Source organism: Vitis riparia, chromosome 11 (genome assembly GCF_004353265.1).
Source record: "Vitis riparia cultivar Riparia Gloire de Montpellier isolate 1030 chromosome 11, EGFV_Vit.rip_1.0, whole genome shotgun sequence".
Taxonomy (NCBI): domain Eukaryota; kingdom Viridiplantae; phylum Streptophyta; class Magnoliopsida; order Vitales; family Vitaceae; genus Vitis; species Vitis riparia.
Window position 1 is genome coordinate 4,192,201 of NC_048441.1, and position 6,934 is coordinate 4,199,134.

A 6,934-nucleotide genomic window follows, 5' to 3' on the forward strand; every position below is an offset into this window, starting at 1 on the left:
TCCCCATTATATTCCCACATTTTTTTTCTTTTTTTCCTTTTATTTCCCTTTCCTGCCACCATAATCCATTGTCACCTATTATAGTTTTTATTATTATTTTTCTCTTTTTCTTTTATATTCTTTTTAATATGCTCATGTATTTTCTCATAAAACTTCTTTAATTTTAATTTTTTTGACTTTCTAATTTCTCCATATTTATTTATTTTAATTATTTTTTGACAATTAAACTTAAAATGATCATATATAATAAATAGTTTATATAAAAAATTAAATAAAAGCAAAAATATATAATAGACAAAAATAAAAATATTATCCCACAAATAATATACTTGATGATTTTAAATATTAATTATAATAATACATTTTATAAATTAAGTTTAAATTTAAAAATTCTATTTTATTATTTAGAAGTTTATGATATAAGATTTTTTTTTTATATTAATACTAAACAAAAGATTTATTTATTTTGTAAATTCTACCACATGTAAAAGTAAAATATCTTTGTAATACTATTTTAGTATTTGCATTATTTTTCTTTTAATTTTCATTTTAAATTTATCATATCAAAATCACAATAAGTGATGATGCTTTTATCATTTTTTTTATGATTTTAATTTGATCGTAGATCTAACTTTTCTTTGGTTAAAATCTTTAATTTTTAATTAATATAAAATATAAAAGAAAATATATTTTTCATAATAAAAAATTATATTTAACCTTTTATATTAATTTCATAAAAAATAAGTACATCCTTAAAAAAAAAAAAAAGGATAAATTCATGCTTAGGGAACTACAAACACTATCATACTTATCATGGTGTATATATTTCTTTGGGACCCTCGATAAGTAATTGGAGGTCCTCGCCCACCCAAAAACAAACTTTCGAATCCTAGGTATATCCATTTTTAGAGGAACCAAGACCCCTATCTTCATTCTCATGGTTCATATATTCCTTTGGGGACCCTTGAGAAGGAATTAGAGGTTGTTCTCCACCCTAAAACGGACATTGGAACCCAAAGTACATCGTAAAGACAATTTGGTACATCATTTACAAAATTTGGTACATCTTTCACAAAATTTTGCACATCCTTAAAACAATTTGGTATATCCAATCCATGAGCTACCTCTAAGTTATTACCCATGGTTCATTTATTTCCTTAGGGATCTTTAGGAAGTAATTAGAGGTCGTTCCCTACTCTGAAACTAACTTTGAAGCCTTAGGTACATCTTTAAGGAAATTTGGTACATTGTTAAGAAATTTTGGTACATCCAATCCTCGGGCTATCGAGACCCCTCTCTATCTTACTATGGTCCATATTATCCTTTGAGGACCCTTAGGTAGTGATTGAAGGTCATTCTCCATCTCAGAACAAACTTTATCACCCTTGGTATATCATTTACAAAATTTGATACAGTCTTTATAAATTTTGGTACATTATTAATGAAATTGGATACATCTTTCACAAAATTTGATACATCCTTAAAACTATTTGGCATATACAATCCTTGAGTTATTGAAACCTCAATCTTATTACCCATGGTCCGTTTATTCCTTTAGGGATCTTTGGGAAGTAATTGGAGGTCGTTCCCTACTCTGAAATGGACTTTGGAACCCTAGGTGCATCATTGAGAAAATTTGATACATCCGATCCTTGAGCTAACGGGACACCTATCTCATTTTTTATGGTCTATTTCTTCCTTTGGAGACCATCGGGAAGTGATTGGAGGTCATTCCCCACCCTAGAACAAACTTTGGCAACCTTGGTACATCATTTACGAAATTTGGTAGATCATTTACAAAATTTGGTACATCCTTCACAAAATTTGGTACATCCTTCACAAATTTGGTACATCCTTAAAAAAGTTTGGTGCATCCAATCCTTGAGCTACCGAGACCTCTATCTTATTACCCATGGTCTCTTCATTCCTTTAGGGATCTTTGGAAAGTGATTGGAGGTCATTCCCTACTCCAAAACAGACTTTGGAACCCTAGGTATATCCTTAAGAAAATCTAATCATTGAGCTAACAGGACACCTATCTTCCTTCTCATGGTCCATTTATTCATTTGGATAACCTTATGAAGTGATTGGAGGTTGTTTCCCACTTTGGAACGGACTTTGGCCCCCTTGGTACATCCTTTACAAAATTTGGTACATCATTTATACAATTTGGTACATCCTTCACAAAATTTGATACATCCTTAAAAAAAAATTGGTACATCCAATCCTTAAGCTATTAAAACCTCTATCTTATTACTCATGGTCCGCTTATTCCTTTAGGGATCTTTGGAAAGTGATTAGAGGTTGTTCCCTACTTTGAAACGAGATTTGGAATCCTAGGTACATCCTTGAGAAAATTTGATACATTTAATCCTTGAGCTCATGGGACACCTATCTCCCTTCTCATGCTCTATTTCTTCCTTTGGAATCCTTTAGGAAATGATTGGAGGTTGTTTCCCATCTCGGAATGGACTTTGGCAACCTTGGTACATCATTTACAAAATTTGGTACATTCTTCACAAAATTTGGTACATCCTTAAAAAAAAAATTGGTACATTTAATCATTGAGCTATCAAAACCTCTATTTTATTACCCATGGTCCGTTTATTCCATTTATTCCTTGAGGAATCTTTGGGAAATGATTGGAGGTCATTCCCTACTCCAAAACACACTTTGAAACCCTAGGTACATCCTTAAGAAAATTTGATACATCCAATCCTTGAGCTAAAGGGACACTTATCTTCCTTCTCATGGTGTATTTCTTCCTTTAGAGACCTTCGAGAAGTGATTGGAGGTCATTCCCCTCCTTGAAACGGACTTTGGTACCATTGGTACATCATTCACAAAATTTGGTATATCCTTCAAAAATTTTGGTACATCTAATTCTTGAGCTACTGAAATCTTTATTTTATTACCCATGGTTCGTTTATTCCTTTAGGGATCTTTGGGAAGTGATTGGAGGTTGTTCCCTACTTCAAAACGAACTTTGGAACCCTAGGTACATCCTTGAGAAAATTTGATATATCCAATCCTTGAGCTAACGAGACACCTATCATCTTTCCCATGGTCCATTTCTTCTTTTAAAGTCCATCAGAAAGTGATTGGAGGTTGTTTCCCACCTCAGAACAGACTTGGAAACCTTGGTACACCCTTTACAAAATTTGGTACATCCTTCAAAAATTTTGGTACATTCTTAAAAAAAAAAAAAAAAAAAAAAAAAAAATTAGTACATTCAATCCTTAAGCTATCAAAATCTCTATCTTATTACCCACGGTCCATTTATTTCTTTAGGGATTTTTGGGAAGTGATTAGAGGTTGTTCCCTACTATGAAACACACTTTGGAACCCTAGGTACATCCTTAAGAAAATTTGATACATCCAATTCTTAACCTAACGAGACACCTATCTCCCTTCTCATGGTGCATTTCTTCATTTGGAGACTTTTGAGAAGTGATTAGAGGTTGTTCCCCAGCTCGGAACGGACTTTCACACCCTTGGTATATCCTTTATAAAATTTGGTATATATTTCACAAAATTTGGTACATCCTTAAAAAAATTTGGTACATCCAATCCTTGAGCTACCAGGACCCCTATCTTATTACTCATGGTCTGTTTATTCCTTTAGGGATTTTGGAAAATGATTGAAGGTCGTTTCCCACTCCGAAAGCTACTTTGGAACCCTAAGTACATCCTTGAGAAAATTTGATACATCCAATCATTGAGCTAACGAGACACCTATCTCCTTTCCCATGGTCCATTTCTTCCTTTGGAGACCCTCGGGAAGTGATGGAATGTCATTCTCCACCTTAAAAAGGAATTTGGCAACTTTGGTACATCATTTACAAAATTTGGTACATTCTTAAAAAAAATTGGTACACCCAATCCTTAAGCTACCGAGACCCCTATCTTATTACCCATGGTTCGTTCATTCCTTTAGGGATCTTTGGAAAGTGATTGGAAGTCGTTTCCTACTCCAAAACAAACTTTGAAACCTTAGGTACATTCTTAAGAAAACTTGATACATTCAATTGTTGAGCTAATGGGACACCTATCTTCGTTACCATGGTCCATTTATTTCTTTGGATAGCCTTAGGAAGTGATTGGAGGTCGTTCATCACTTTGGAATGGACTTTGCCCCCCTTGGTACATCATTTACAAAATTTGGTACATCATTTATAAAATTTGGTACATTCTTCACAAAATTTGGTACATCTAATCCTTAAGTTATTGAAACCTCTATCTTATTACCCATGATTTCTTTATTCCTTTAGGGATCTTTAGGAAGTGATTGGAGGACGTTTTCTACTTCAAAACGCAATTTGGAACCCTAAGTACATCCTTGAGAAAATCCTTGAGCTAACGAGACACCTATTTCCCTTTCCATGGTCTATTTCTTCCTTTAGAGACCCTCGGGGAGTGATTGAAGGTTGTTCCTCACCTCAGAACGGACTTTGGAAACCTTGGTATATTTTTTACAAAATTTGGTACATCATTCACAAAATTTGGCACATCTATAAAAAAAATTGGTACATCCAATCCTTGAGCTACTGGGACCCTTATCTTATTACTCATGATTAGTTTATTCCTTTAGGGATCTCTGGAAAGTGATTGGAGGTTGTTCCATACTTTGAAATAGACTTTGGAACCCTAGGTACATCCTTAAGAAAATTTGATACATCCAATCATTAAGCTAATGGGACACCTATCTCCCTTCTCATGGTGCATTTCTACATTTGGAAACCTTTGAGAAGTGATTGGAGGTTGCTCCTCACCTCAAAAAGGACTTTAGCAACCTTGGTACATCTTTTACAAAATTTGGTTTATCCTTTACAAAATTTGGTATATCCAATCCTTGAGCTACTGAGACCCTTATCTTATTACCCATGCTCCGTTTATTCCTTTAGGGATCTTTGGAAAGTGATTGGTAGTAATTCCCTACTCAGACACAGACTTTGGAACCCTAGGTACATCCTTGAGATGGATCAAATTTTCTTAAGGATGTACCTAGGGTTCCAAAGCTTGTTTCAAAGTAGGGAATGACCTCTAATCACTTTCCAAAGATCTCTAAAGAAATGAATGGACTATAGGTAATAAGATAGAGGACCCGATAACTCAAGGATTTGATGTACCAAATTTTTTTAAGGATGTACCAAATTTTGTGAAGGATGTACCAAGGGTGCCAAAGTCCGTTCCGATATGGGGAACGACCTCCAATCACTTCCCAAAGGTCTCTAAATATAGAAATGCACCATGAGAAGGAAGATAGGTGTCACATTAGCTCGATGATTGGATGTATCAAATTTTCTTAAGGATGTACCTAGGGTTCCAAAGTCTATTTCAGAGTATGGAACAATCTCCAATCACTTTCCAAAGATCCCTAAAGGAATGAATGGATCATGGGTAATAAGATAGGGGTCCTGGCTGCTCAAGGATTGGATATACCATATTTGTTTTATGAATGTACCAAATTTTGTGAATGATATACCAAAATTTATAATGGATGTACCTAATTTTGTAAGGGATGTAACAAAGGTGCCAAAGTCCATTTCGAGGTAGGGAATGAGCTCCAATCACTTCCCGATGGTCTCCAAATGAAGAAATTGACCATGGGAAGAGATATAGGTATCCCGTTAGCTCAAGGATTGGATGTATCAAATTTTCTCAAGGATACACCTAGAGTTATAAAGTCCATTTAGGAGTAGGGAATGACCTCCAATCACTTCCCAAATATCCTTAAAGAAATAAATAGACCATGGGTAATAAGATAGGAGTCTTAGTAGCTCAAGGATTGGATATACCAATTTTTTTAAAGATGTACCAAATTTTGTAAATGATGTACCAAAGGGGCTAAAGTCCATTCTAAAGTGGGAAGCAACCTCCAATCACGTCTTGAGGGTCTCTAAAGGAAGAAATGGTCCATGGAAAGGAAGATAGGTGTCCCGTTAGCTCAAAGATTAGATGTATCAAATTTTCTCATGGATGTACCTAGGGTTCCAGAGTTCATTTTCGAAGTAGGGAATGACCTTCAATCACTTTCCAAAGATTCCTAAAGGAATAAATAGATCATGGGTAATAAAATAAAGGTTTTGATAGCTCAAGGATTGAATGTATCAAATTTTTTTAAGGATGTACCAAATTTTATAAATGATGTACCAAATGAGTCAAGGTCTGTTCCGAAGTGGGGAACAACTTCCAATCACTTCCTAAGGTTGTCCAAATGAATAAATGGATCATGGAAAGGAAGATAGGTATCCTGTTAGCTCAAGGATTGGATACATTAAATTTTCTTAAGGATGTGTACCAAATGAGTCAAGGTCCGTTTCGAAGTGGGGAACAACTTCCAATCACTTCCTAAGGTTGTCCAAATGAATAATTGGATCATGGAAAGGAAGATAGGTATCCCGTTAGCTCAAGGATTGGATACATTAGATTTTCTTAAGGATGTACCTAGGGTTCCAAAGTCTGTTTCGGAGTAGGGAACGACCTCTAATCACTTTCCAAAGATCCCTAAAGGAATGAACAGACATTGGGTAATAAGATAGGGGTCCCAGTAGCTCAAGGATTAGATGTACCATTTTTTTTTTAAGGATGTACCAAATTTTGTAAAAGATGTACCAATGTTGCCAAAGTCCATTCCGAGGTGAAGAACGACCTTCAATCACTTCCCGAGGAACTCCAAATGAAGAAATGGACCATGGGAAGGAAAATAGGTGTCCTGTTAGCTTAAGGATTGGATGTATCAAATTTTTGCAAGAATGTACATAGGGTTCCAAAGTCCATTTTGAAGTAGGGAACGACCTCTAATTACTTCCCAAAGATCCCTAAGGAATAAATGGACCATGGGTAGTAAGATAGAGGTTTTGATAGCTCAAGGATTGGATGTACCAAATTTTGTGAAGGATGTACCAAATTTTGTAGAAGGTGTAACAAGGGG